This window comes from Gorilla gorilla, chromosome 11, assembly GCF_029281585.2.
Source record: "Gorilla gorilla gorilla isolate KB3781 chromosome 11, NHGRI_mGorGor1-v2.1_pri, whole genome shotgun sequence".
NCBI classification, from domain to species: domain Eukaryota; kingdom Metazoa; phylum Chordata; class Mammalia; order Primates; family Hominidae; genus Gorilla; species Gorilla gorilla.
Genome location: NC_073235.2, coordinates 126872001 through 126886357, shown reverse-complemented (window position 1 = coordinate 126886357; position 14357 = coordinate 126872001). Strand labels below are relative to the sequence as shown.

General features: G+C 42.8%; 1 pseudogene; it reads right to left on the bottom strand.

Moving 5' to 3' along the window:
- Window positions 1–11235: 11235 nt before the first annotated feature.
- LOC101131640 (ubiquitin carboxyl-terminal hydrolase 21-like) lies at window positions 11236–13989 on the bottom strand (annotated as a pseudogene).
- Between the last annotated feature and the right edge of the window lie 368 nt (window positions 13990–14357).

The window sequence follows — 14357 nt, the reverse complement described above, 5'->3', positions numbered from 1 at the left end:
CTTATATTTTCCAACAACTTAGCTTTATTTTAATCTTTAGAACTAGAAAATTAGTCATTAATCAGATTAAAACCATCTCTACATGGTGACTTCTCTGCATGGATAAAATGAATAATTTTAGCCTTGAAGTAATTAATTTTAGTCCTGAAGCAATTTAATTGTCACCATTTTTATGAGAAGATGCCAACACATGAGTAGATATTGTTATTTCTTTTTTTGTGTAGTTCTAATGACATTATAATGATAGCTGTTTTAAATCTTAAAAATTACATTTTGGAAAAAGTCACACATGCCATGCCTTTTCAAAAATTCAAACTGAAGGCCAGGCATGGTAGCTCACACCTATAATCCCAGCACTTGGGAGACCAATGCGGGAAGATCATTTGGACACAGGAGTTCAAGACCAGCCTGGACAACATGGCAAAATCCTATGTCTACAAAAAATACAAAAATTACCCCGGTGTGGTGGCATGCACCTATAGTCCCAGCTACTGGGGAGGCTCAGGTGGGAGGATCACTTCAGCTCAGGAGGTTGAGCCTGCAGTGAGCTGTGATTGCACCACTGTACTCCAGCCTAGGCAACAGAGTGAGACTCTGTCTCAAAAAAAAAAAAAAAAAAATCAAACTGATAGCATTTATGAATGGTCAGAATAATTTCTACTTCACTTTGCCTAGCTTTGTGGGCAGATGTGCTGAGGCTCAGCTCCTGTATACCCACTCCCTAACCCCATAGATTGATTGGAATTGTCTTCATTTTGAGGCCTCATTGCTCACCCCTGAGTGCATGTCCTTAGGGCATTTCACTCACTGGTAACTTGGTAGAGTTAATTAGGCCTCCAGTGGGCTTAGGTCATTTATCCTTATAGTGGTCAGAAGGTTCTCGGCTTAAGCGAGACTGTGCAAAGAGGAGAAGCTAAAGTCTTACAAAAGCAAATCTTGTTGTTATTACAAATGCATTTATTAGTTTCAAAAGACAAAAGGCAAACGAAGCTAAATCAACAATGAACATCAATTGAATCACATCTTTGATAATTTTTAAAAGAAAATATAATAAAGGTATTAGGTTTCCTAATAATTATTCTGTTAATACTTTGCTATACTTTTGCATAATGTGTTTAATATACAGTATGAACTAGATAGATCAACACTTAACTGGAACCAAAATATAGGGCTTATGAAATAATCATTCTATATCTGATACATTGGGAAAACTTCATCATAAGCATAACCAACCTAAATTCTCAGAACAAGTGGTCCACAGACCACATGCCAAAAGGGAAGACTTGCTAAGATAGAAATTCCAAATCCAGGATTTAAAATGGTCTCTGTGACTGTAAAAACCTTAAGTAGAACAGCATTGTGAACACTTTATGAAATACTAACCATCAACCTAAATCTCCTGTTTTCCTTGGTCATCAGCCCAGGAGGTTGGGGAATGTTGCTTCACGTTGCTTCACTCCTCGTTTACATGGGCTTCACCTTCCTGACCCTCTTCTGACAGCCGAGCTGTTTAGGGGCATCTCCTATCTCTCTTGGGCCCTTCCTTTGCCCCTTCACACCAGTTAGGACTCTTTAGGTCTGACCACAACCCAGTTCAACACTAGCTTAAGCAAAAATGGGGCTTATTACAAGAAAGAAGGGTATAGAAGCTCAAATGCAATGAAGAGCTGAGGACCTATGAAATGCTAGGGGACCTCACGGTTTGCATCCAGCATGCACTGCTTTTATTCTATGTGTTCTTCAAGGCTTCATCCTTGGCAACAGAGATAGGCCTTCTCCATGTGGCAGAGACGTAGCAGCTATCCACCCCAGGCTGACATTGATTCCAGGCTTGAGAGAAGAGCTCACCTCCAGCAGGAAAACCCCAGTAAAAACTCTGGACCATTTGTGTCACAGGCCCCTCCCTGAGCGGGATGGAGGAGACACCAAGGTATCCTGTGATCTCATCCCCCAACCCTCATCTCTGTTCAGGAAGGCAGAGTCTGTTGCCAGGAAAGGGGCCATGTGTGCTGAATGGACACATTATAATGGCTAATATTTACTTTGTCCTTAGCGTGTTCCAGGTACTGTTACATTTGTTTTGGGTATATTATCTCTTTAATCTTGCAAGGTCAAGATGCAGGTCTGATTATTGTCACATTATACAGAACAGGAGGAAATGAGAACAGTTAGATGATTTGTCCGAGATCACAATCTTGGTGAATATGAAAAGCAGGAGTTGAACCCAGACCGGCTGACCCCAGATCTAGGCACCCCACGGCCCACCTACCAAACCCATCGAATTCTCTTTCCCCCTTTTCTGTCTGTACTCTTCCCTTCTCCTCTGTAGGATGACTGACAGATGGGAGGGCTTGGTCAGGATTAAGAACTACAGTGCAAGGAATTCTATGGAATGCTTTTTGTCCTGGCTACACAGGACAAGAAGGGCCCACAGAGCTTCCTCTGGTCTTTCTCAGTCTCTTTTTAGCAGTTTCTGTTGCTATTTTTATTGTGTTCAATTATTATCTCCCAACTAGAACCAAGAACTAGATTCAGATTCCTGATTTTTAGACAGAAAGCAGTGGCTAATATTCTTCAATATGGAAGACAGCACCACTTCTTGTAGGCAAAATGCCCAATGAACATCGGAAAACAATTTTACACATCGGGAGGCTGAGGCAGGTGATCTCTTGAGCCCAGGAGTTAGAGACAAGACTGGGCTACATGGCAAAACCCTGTCTCTACAAAACATACAAAAATATTTCCGAGCATGATGGTACATGCCTGTAGTCCCAGCTATGAGGGAGGCTGGAGGAGGGAGTATTGCTTGAGCCTGGGAGGTTGAGGCTGTAGTGAGCTGTGATCATGCCACTGCACTCCAGCCTGAGTGACACAGTGAGACTCAAAAAGAAAAGAAAAGAAAAAAAACCAACAATTTTACATAAAACCATGTAGGGGGAAAATAAACAAGGAAAAATACTATACAGAAAGCTATTAAAATGATGAGTCACTCCTGTTTTATCAGATTACTATCCCACCTTAGAGCTAAATACCCACTAAAATACGACTTAGTGCTTGATTATAAACTGTCTTCTGTTTCTTGATTTCACATCTGTGAGGGGCTTTACAACCCATCCCAAGTACCATCCTTCTATGTGACCCCCTCACTATTGGAGTTTTCCCTTCTCTGTGTCCTTAAAGCCCTTTGTCCCTACATATCCTGTACACATACAACCCCCTGTTCCATCATTACTTGTTCCCATTTGCTTTCCTTACGTGAACAATCATGATTTTCTGAAGAACAGTAACTGTTCATGGATCTATATGTTTCTATCCTCCCTAATAATAACTGGTACAAAGTACAAGTTCAAGAAATATTAATTCACCATCCCCATTGATCTCCCTTCAGCTCTTCTAGTACATTCTGCATATTCCTGCCTTAGGTCTATGGGCTTATTCTAAATGTTTGAGTGAACATGCTGGACTCTGTGGGGTGCTTTCTGCCAAAATCAAGCCTACTCTATCCCTCTATTGCCTCTTCAAACCCACTGCTCAAAGTCATTCTGAACCACAAACAAGAAGAAATCTCAGGCAAGTCTTGCAGTTTTCTGTTCATTCTCAGGTAATAGATGAATTGTCTGTATTTCAGAGACACGAGGGGGTTACATCACTTGGTCCAAACCACAGAGCTAAGGGAGTGATGGAATTGGAACATGCATGCAGCTGTTCTGGCTGCAGCCCCATTCTCCTTCCCGCTTCCAAAGACATTTGTTGAGAAAAATCCCATGTCTTAGGAGGGAACGTGCCTGAGGCTTGAGAGAGCCCTGTGGGGCATCTGTGTCCTTTGTCAGACTCCACACCCGCAGTGAGTAAAATGGCAGCTGGGTTCGGTACTCACCCTCACTCCTCGTACCCTGCTGTTCCCAGCCTTTGATCTGTGTACACATTGTTCCTTCTGCTGGCCGTGCCCTGGCATCAGTGAGTGCCAACATCTCCTCTTCTCTGATGTCTGCAATCAGGCTTGGGGACTCTTCCCACTGTGCTTTTGTTGTGCCTTGGTTATACCTTTACCTCATTGGGATCAGTTTGGTGTGTGTGTGTGTGTGTGTGTGTGTGTGTGTGCGTGTGTGTGTGTGTGTGCGTGTGTGTGTGTGTGTGTAGACATCTCCATAAGACTCAGCTCCCGAGGAGCAAGGATCATGCCTTATTATCTGTATGGCACTAACATCTACTTCAGTGCCTAATATGGTTTGGCTCTGTGTCCCCACCCAAATCTCATCTTGAATTGTAATCCCCACATGTTGAGGGAGGGAGCTGGTGGGAGGTGATTTGATCTTGGAGACATTTTCCCCCATGCTATTTTCATGATAGTGAGGGAGTTCTCAAGAGATCTGATGGTTTAAAAGTGTGGCACTTCCCCCATCACTCTGTCTCCTGCCACCGTATACAATGTGCCTTGCTTCTCCTTCACCTTCTACCATGATTATAAGTCTCCAGAGGCCTCCCCAGCCATGCAGAACTGTGAGTCAGTTAAACCTCTTTTGTTTATAAATTACCCAGTCTCAGGTAGTTCTTTATAGCAGTGTGAGAACCAACTAATACAATGCCTGTCATTAATATTTTATAAATTTTACAGAGCACCAACTACATACCAGGCCCACTCTACACACTATGGATATAAAGTAACAGCTCCTCTTGAAACTTTCAGTAATGACAGTAATTGTTGCAAATGTCCCCAACCCATTACGCCTGCCCCTACTGGGATTGCATCTAAGTTCTTGGAGTCCTGTGTTATGCTGAGGCATTGGGTTAGTGGGTGAGAGAGTGGGTGTCTTATCTTCAGTTATTGTTCATGCAGGACTCTAGTCCATTGCTCCTTGGAGTCTTGTCCAAACAGCCCCTTGGAGTCAGATCCTCTGTGCCTTTAACGCTAATCCTTGGCAAGAAGACACATTCTTCTCTCCCCACCCTCAGTCCCCTTCCCCCTTCACTGGGCCACAGGAAGCTCTGAGAACCGACCAAGAGCTTTCTGCTTCTATCCTCTTGAGGCACATGGTGCTGTAGACAACATTTTTACCTTCTCCCTCCAAATTCATATATTGAAGCCTAATCCCCAGTGTGACAGCATTTGGAGGTAGGGCCTTTGAGAAGTGATTAGGTCATGACAGTGAAGCCCTCTTGAATGGGATTAATATCTTTATATAAGAGAAGCCAGAGAGCATGCTCTGTGAGCACACAGTGAGAAGACAGTCATCTGTGAACCAGGAAGAGGGCCCTCAGCAGACGCCAAATCTGGTGGCACCTTGATCTTGGACTTCCCAGCCTCCAGAACTATGAGAAATAAGTGTTTGTTGCTCAGCCATCCACTCTGTGATATTTTGTTCTGGCAGCCCAAACTAACTAAGACAAATGATATCTGCTCTTAAGTCTCTTTATATGTATGTCAGGTTCGTGTCATGCACCATACGTACCCTCTGGATTTTCCCTCCCTCCACCAGAAAGCACATGGGTACCCCTTTATCAGGCTCTGACAATGCCTTTTCCATCACTCCCCCCACACTAAGAGAAAAGTGTCTAGTCTCAGAAGATGGAAGGTAGCTTCAAGTCAGCTTTTGAGTTTGATGTCAAAAGACTTTAACTTTTTTCTGTTACAATGACTTTCCCCCAAAGCAGTGGTTTGTAATGGTGATGTCCCAAATAGGAAAAGAGCAGGAGTAATAGAAAATACTAAAGAAATAAATTTCAAAAATACTTTAATTTCAAATAGTATTGTTTGAAAAACAGTAACAGTGATTGCAGCTAGTTACTTCTTAGCTCTTATAATGTGCCAGGAGCTACAATAAGTAATTCACACGTCATGTATAAATTAGTTACCACTACAACCCACGGGGTAAGTAAATTATTATCCCTGCGTGACAAACGAGGCACAGGCAAGGTCACTGAAGACCAGAGAGCCAGCAGGTGTGAGAGCCTGGTGGGACTCCAAGCCGTCTGGCCCCAGAATCCATTTTTAACCACCATCCCTACTGCCTCCCTACATCGTGTGGCTTGACCTAGACTCAAAGTAGCTGACTACAGTGCAGCATGGTAAATTCATATCACAAACCAGTGCAAAGTAGGCACCCAATAAATATTTGCTGAAAGAAGACAAATGAACAAATGCAAAAATGTGGTTAATGAAAGCACACACAGAGGCAGTCCATCAGGAAAATGATTTGGAGGCTGTTCACCGTATTCTCCAGTCAAATAAAAATGTCATAAGTGAGAGATTTTTGCATGTTCTAGCAGAAACAATGACTGTTCTGCACACAGAGCTCTGAATCCCCCTATGTCCAGACATGCTGTGGACCTGGGCAAAAAGCCAATGTGGGTCTGAGAAGACTCCTTAGAACGAATATATTTACATTTATTCCGTAAACCTGTGTTTCCTTGCCAACCAATAACATCCATTAGCCATGTTACAGGCACTCACTGAGCTAAGAAAGAGTTCTATTTTTAGCTGGCCTGTGGGTTGGGGCTCCCAGACTTATATATTCTGTTTTGGTCTTGATATTTTTCTTTCTCTCCCCTTTATCTTAGAGTCTGTGCTTACTTCATCAGTAGTTAGAACTGAAAACCTTGAGGGCCTCCAGCGGGGCAAATCAGCTTTGCGTGTTGTTAAAGCTCAGTTCTTGATAGCATTCATGCTGTCTCATCATGAGGAAAATTAAAGTAATAATAAAGGTTTTCAAGAGATCTCAAAGTGTGTTTTAACTGCATAAAAATTGGTTTTAAAGAGCAGTAAGCCCTGGAAACTAAAAGCTGGATGGAATCATGGGATATTTTTAAGTCAATGTTCCTGCTTTAACATGGCTATGATATTCGATGATAACTGTACAATGTCCTATTGATCAGTGCCTACCACTGTGCTAGGTTTTGGGGAGGCAGTGTTTTTAATAAGCTTATGGACTTCTTGAAGGAACAAGATATATATATATATATATACATACATATGTATAAAGAGCCAAATAAGGCCAGACATGGTGGCTCACGCCTGTAATCCCAGCACTTTGGGAGGCTGAGGCGGGCAGATCACAAGGTCAGGAGATCGCGACTATCCTGGCCAACATGGTGAAACCCCGTCTCTATTAAAAATACAAAAATTAGCTGGGCATAGTGGTACATGCCTGTAATCCCAGCTACTCAGGAGGCTGAGGCAGGAGAATTGCTTGAACCAGGGAGTTGGAGGTTGCAGTGAGTCGAGATCATGGCACTGCACTACAGCCTGACAGAGTGAGACTCCATCTCAAAAAAAAGAGCCAAATAAGAGAGATATAATTGAGTGATGAATGAATCTCATAAATAGCAGGCACTGTGTGCTTCTAGGAGGATGGGGGCTCCTGCTGTGTGCTGAATTATGCTCCCTTCCCCAAGTCCGTATGATGAAGTCCTAAACCCAGTACCGTAGAATGTGACTATATTTGAAGGTAGGTCTTTAAAAAGGTGATTACCTTAAAATGAGGTCATTAAGGTGGGCCTTCATCCAATATGACTGGTGTCCATATAAGAAGAGATCAGGATCCAGACATGCCCAGAAGGAGGACTGTGTGAAGACAGAGTGAGAAGGTGGCCGTCTGCAAGCCTAGGAGAGAGGCCTCAGAATAAATCAACCCTGTGACATCCTGAACTCAGACTTCCAGCCTCCAGAACTGTGAGAAAATAAATTTTGTTGCTGGATTCAGTCAGTGATACTTTGTTATGGGAGTCCTAGCAACCCCATATATCTCCATTAGCTCCATAAGTGGTCCAGGAAGAACTCGTGGAGGATGGAGGAGTAAAAACCAGCCTGAAAGACAGGTAAGATCAGTGGATGGAGGCAGGCATTCCTGGCAAAGGGCAGAAGGCACCCATTGGAACCAAAGTAAATTGCTGATATCTCACCTCTTTGATGTAAAAAACAGCAATTTCATATGGTTCAACTGAATATAAGTAAAGGATCTAGGATAAGAAGGTGGCTGCCTGTCACGCTGGTGAGTGGTGACATATTACAGTAAAGCCTCATGGTTGTAAAGTACCCATTCCACTCAGTGGCTGGGGGTCAGTATCCTCTTAGATCCTCAGTTTCCTCTTCTGTGAAGTGAGGGCAAAATACTTGTACCTGATTCATAGGATTGTGGAGAGCATTAAAGTAGATGATGCCTGTAAATGCTTAGCACAGGGCCTGGGACATATTTAAGATCTCAGCAAATGTTAGGATAGCTTTTAAGACTCCCTGGGTTGCAGGTAATAAGATGTAAATCGAAAGAATTTAATGGAATTTAATGGAAAAAGGAGAATTAAAAGAGCAGGGATGTCTTACAGAACACAAAGCAAGAACTTAGCTCAGTGGATCTCAACTGGGGGTAATTCTGCCCTCCAGGGGACACTGGCAATGTCTGGAAACGTTTTTAGTTGTCACAGCTGGGGAGGTGCTATTGGCATCTAGTGGGAAGAGGCCAGGGATGGTGTTCAGTATCTTACAATGCGCAGGACAGCCCCCACGTCAAAGAATTATCTGGCCCCAAATGTCAAGAGTGCTGCTTGTGAGAACCCTCCAGGCTAGAGACTGCAGAGTCACATGGACCCTCAAGGCCACACCTGTCCGTGTGTCCTGGCCATTGAACTTTTATCTCTTGGCTTCAAACACACCCTTCTTAACTCTTCTTTGTGATGCTGCAGCTAGGTCTCTACAAATCACTTTTTTTCCCCCTGCTAACTGGTTCCATGCCAGGCTTTATGGAGGGGAAGGGATGCTAGAGAGAATCTGCCAGGCTGAAGGAGGGAGAAGGGACTACTTGCTGCCTTGTCCCTAGTTGTCTGGCTGTTGCTGACTGTATCACCTATCACAGGTCTTTGCCCCAGCAGCAGCATCTGGTTCCTGTTTCCAGCTTTGTCCTGCACACCCATGACCCGCCTCATGGTGACCCTTTGGAGACACCAGCTGCAGCTGGCCAGCGCCCTATTCCTGGGCCTCCATCTGTGGGGACTTCCTGTGAGTTTCAGAGGCACCAACACCAGCCAATGGTACTCCTCCTTCAGAGGTCTGAGTCTCAGCTCTTCATGTTCCTTTTCCAAACCTCCAGGTTCTGGTAACTTCCTCCATTTGTTCCCCTAGCCCTAAGAATGTGAGCTGCTTCCTGAAGTTACTATCTCTGTAAAACTTCCATGTTCCCTGTTTGCCACTACAGCCCCCAAAGCCTTTTAACCAAGTGGCATTATTAACTCTTCTGTTAAAATAGCTGGTGTAGTTTCTGTTTTCCTGACTGAACCTGACTGATGTATACAGCACATCTACTTCATTCTTCTTTTTCACAGAGTGGTTTCACTGCTCAGCTCCCTGTCCCGTGGTTCCAGAGTTTAGACAGTGCAGGTTTACCCACTTGAAGAGAGCGAATCTCTCTCAGTCCCATTACAAATTCCTGAGAAAGGAAATCTAATTGGCCCAGCTTGAGTCATGTGTCCACCCTTGTCCAATCAGCTCTGGCAGAGGGGGAGGCCATGTTGTACAAAACGGCAGCCCCTTCTTCTCAATTCAGGTCAAGGGTTTAGTAGGCAATTAATTTCCAGCTTTTTGAAACTCCTGAGTTTGTCCACTTAAAATATTTATTGTTAGTTGTAGTTGTGTTATCAAAGAGGTACCCTCGAAATGGCTCTCAGTAAGTTATCAGTAAATAATGGCCTTTTTGCATTTTCCTATTTCGTCTTAACAGAAAGTTGGGAGGTGGTATCTTTTAGAAAAGAGGATGCAAACTCATAGATAGCCTGAGAAATATGACATATGAGATTTGCCTTGGAGCCCTCATATTCCTTTTCAGAGCCTATATTTAAACAGATCTTAAGGCTAATTTAAATGCAGATTTTAAAGAGGACTAAACAAAATATGATTTCTAATGGGCTTATGAGTCCCAAATACTGAGTTTTTAAAATGGTTAGATAAGTGATGTAAGATTATAGTCCTCAAAAGCTTCCCCTGGACTTGGGGCTTATAGAAAGGGATCTGGATTGAGAGGCGAAAGCCATAGGTTTAAATCCTATCTCCAAAACACATGCCTCAAGCAATCTCTCTGAGCATCAGTTTTCTCAGCCATTGTGGATTTTATGCTCAACCTCACAGAGCTGGAGTCATGATTAAATAAAATAATATCTGTGGAAGCTTTGAACAGAATGTCTAGAACTAGAGCCTTCATAACTGTGAGTTCTATTCCTTCTGTGTCCCGCAGCGTGTTTCTGAACAAAAAAGAATGAACACAAGTGAAGACTTTGTAGTAACACTAAAACATAGACCTGTTACTCCAAAGATGCCAAATGCCCCTTGTACATGGCCTTACTCTGTCTCCAATCCTTATATTCAAGATATCATCAGTCCCCGTAGACTGTGGCAGCTGGACAGACAGGGGCCAAGGGGCACAAGCGTCTGGCTAAGAACACAAGCTGTGAAGTCACAACCACCTGTTTTCAAATCCATGCTGCTAACACTAGCTGTAGGACTTGGGGCAAATTACTTCCGCTTCATCCATCAAATGGGACTAATAATGACAGTAGCTTTGTCAACATTCTCGTTATGAGGAATGAGTGAGATCAACCATATAAAAGCACTTAGCTCAGTGAGTGCCTGTTACTTAGGAAACATTCAATAGCAGTGGGCTTTGCTTAGCTCTTATGATTGTCTTCTGTCAGTAAGCCTTTGGGAATTCGATGATTTTGTAGAGTCTAAAGGCAAAACGGTCCTATTAGATAAAGGAACTGGAAGATTTTAAAGGCATATGGACTTCTTAATTTCAGAGGCATTCAATTTGATGCCTTTCTCTTGTAGCTGGAAAATATTTCTGCGTTTCTTGGTGTTACAATGTGTTCCAGGATCACTCTTTCAATGGGGTCCATGGTTGACATTGACTGAGATGTCAGGTTCCTTACTTGGCACCGTGCAGTTCTCTTTTTGTCGAAAGCTCTATTGAGAGATTTCCTGAGGTTTGGGTGTTGTTAATAAGGAGGTCAGAGCCTATCTGGGGATGTGTGACCATGGGCTATATAGAGTCCCTCTGTGAATTGAGAAGAGCCACGTTGAACACACTGCATGACAACTATTCCAGGACTGCCTTAGGTTTGAAGACTTATGTTAAAAATAGCCTCCAATGAGACAGTGGTCTTAGAAAAATATGCAAAAAAAAAAAGATAGGTTACAATTATGGCAAATGCTTAGTGTTGAATGTCTGATGAAAGAAAATTCTCTTCATATTTAGGATACAAATGACTCTTTTATGTCCATCATCAGGGAAGTGGATAAATTGTGCCTTTTCAAAAAACAATTATATACAGCACTAAAAATAAATGAACAATAGGTTATTTTGAATATGGATGACTCACAAACATAATACTGAGTGAAAAAGGAAGTTGCAAAAGAAATCAATTCTTTAAAAAATGGCATACAATTTTCTAAAGTTTCCAAGCAAACAAAACTGATTAAATAATATATTACTTCAGGAAGCATGCTTATGCAGTACATCTATGAAGAAAGTAAAAAGATAACTTTTTCCAATTTGAGAAATTCCTTTTTTTAAAAAAGAATTTTTTAAGATAGTGTGATATATTCATACAAAGAAAAAAGAACAAATTACCCATGCATGCAAAAATGTGAATGAATGTCACAGACATTGTGCTGAGACAGAAGTGAGACATAAGAGTCCACACTGTATAATTCCATTTATATAAAGTTCAATAACTAGTAGATCTACTCTATAGGGTTAGAGATCAATATGATAGTTTTCTCCCTGGGATGGGGCGAGGGGTAGAGGTGAGGTATTCACTGGAAACGTCCTGAGGGTACCTCTGAGATGATTCTATTTCCTGATCTAGGTTATGGTTACATGAATATTTACATATGTAAAAATTACCCTAAGTTATTCCTAAATTTTAAAAGGAATTAAAATGATGATAGTAGTGCATGATTTTTGAAAATTCGAAGTCCTTTTGCTAACATGAAAATAAACAACCAGGTGGAGCACGGTGGCTTATGACTGTTATCCCAGCACTTTGGGACACTCAGGTGGGAGGATTGCTTGAGCCCAGGAGTTTGACATCAGTCTGGGTAATGAAGTGAGACTTTTTCTCTAGAAAAAATTTAAAAAATTTTCCAGCTGTGGCGGCACATGGTTGTAGTCCCAGCTACCTGGGAGGCTGAGGTAGGAGGATCATTTGAGCCTAGGAAGTTGAGGATGCAGTAAGCCATGATTGCACCACTGCACCGCAGCCTGGACAACAGAGTGAGACCCTGACTCAAAAAAAAAAGGCACCCTCCATAGTCACTACCATTTTATTTTGTTGTTCTGTTGGCTCATGGTATCACAAATGAACCCCTGCTCTAACCTGTTGAGTTTTTTATAGCACCTAATCTATCCTTCCTTATTTATATGACATCTCTTCTCTATCAGACTATAAAAAAACAGGAGAACAGAATCCATGTCCCACGGATCCCAAACTGTACACTGAGGCACCCCAGGGTGCCACAGCAAATTCATAGGGTTGCTATGGGATATTTTAAATTTTCTAGGGAAACACAGCATCTGGTCAGATACCACATGAACTCCTGGCTCAAAGGTGTTCAGGTTCAAATTTATATTATGCTACATTCTTTTTCATAATGTCATATTTTTGGCAAAGTTGAATTTAGTGGTCACTATCTTAAAATGCAAGTAAGCATGCAGTATGGAATGGAAAATGAGGGTGGTGGTATCCAATCTGATTCTAAGGTTTGAGAATTTGTGCAGTGACCAACATGCACATAAATCCCATTTGTAAGTAACCGTGGTTATTTACAAATAAAATAAAAATACTTTTTTCAAAGTATGTTTTTCAATTTTAAATACATTTCAAATTTTAAGTAGTTTTTTTCACAAAAAGTGAGATTACAGAGGGTCTGGGGGCTGTACATGGGCAGGGGCCTGGTGAGCTCTGTACATGGGACTGGGAGACCAGGGATCCTCCACTTGGAAAGGTACTTTTTCATTTTAAAAAATATATAATGGGAGCTACAACCACCCTCTCCCCACTCTCTGACTTAAAAGACACAAAAATAAATGCCTCTGAGATATATGGGGAGCCTGGGGCTTAAGGGTGTTTAAAGGGCTTCACAGGGGCCAGGGCTTAGAGGGGGTGTCACAGGGACTGGGGTGGCTCCTGCGTCGGTAGAACAGTAGGCTTCACTGGATGCCACCTGGTTTTCACTTACAGGGGAGACACAAGAGTCATTGTAAACGTGCCAACCAGTCTGGCACTGGCACAGGGTTGTGTAGTGGCCACAGTGGATGCTGCCTGAGTGGTTGCAAAGGGCACACAGCTGGTAGACAGGACTTCCGACTTTGTCACTGGCAAAGTCCCCTAGGCTCAGTCACTGCAGTGGGAGGTCTACACCGACAGAACTTTTCTTGATGGAGCCTCAGGAGGCAGAAAATCGATTCAGATGGAGCATGAAGATTCAAGGGAATCTTTGTACTGTCAACTTTTGGCACCATGTGTTTTCTGCCAATGTGGGTCACACACTGAGGCATTCTCTAACTCTAGCTCTTCTTCCTTGGTGAAAAGGCTTAAACAATCCGGCAGAGACACCTTGCCCCCAGCAAATCCTTTCTTGGGGATGGTCAGGGAGAGGTCACAAAAAAAAAACCTTGAAGGTCATAGAGTGGTACCCACAGGCCTGGCACTTGAGACAACTTTTCATCTGGCCCACAAACAGATCCACCATCTTGCTGTCCTCTTGTTCTTCCAGATAACGCTTCCACATTAGGTTGGCCCAGTCATCATCATTTAACTCAGACTCTTTTAGCAAAGCACCCCCCTTGGTGGGGTGAAGAGGGAGCTGGACCATGGGCAGGGACTGGTGGAGCCCCGCGGCCTCCGTGGTTGATTTCAAGGTGTAGCCTTATGGAGCGGCTGCTCCATAAGGAATGTCAGGAACTCTTGGGTATCCTGCTGGCTGTATCCAGAGAAGAATGTTTTTCAAATGTCTACCAAATTGTTAATCCATATATACTTCTTGTTTAAGCCTAATTGTTAAAGAAAAAAAAAAGAACTGTTAGTTATTACTCTCAGACTGGTGGAGCCATAAAAATAGTACTAACAGACTAGGGGTGCTGTGACCAAGAAAGTTCAAGAACCCTGCCATGACTCATTGTAAATAACACGTAAACACAAACACATTCACACACGTGCTAGTCACCCAGCGCAGGGTCTGATATGAAATGACTTATTTTTTTTTTTCTTTTTGAGATGGAGTCTCGCTCTGTCGCCCAGGCTGGAGTGCAGTGGTGCCATCTCGGCTCACTGCAAGCTCCGCCTCCTGAGTAGCTAGGACTACAGGCACCCAC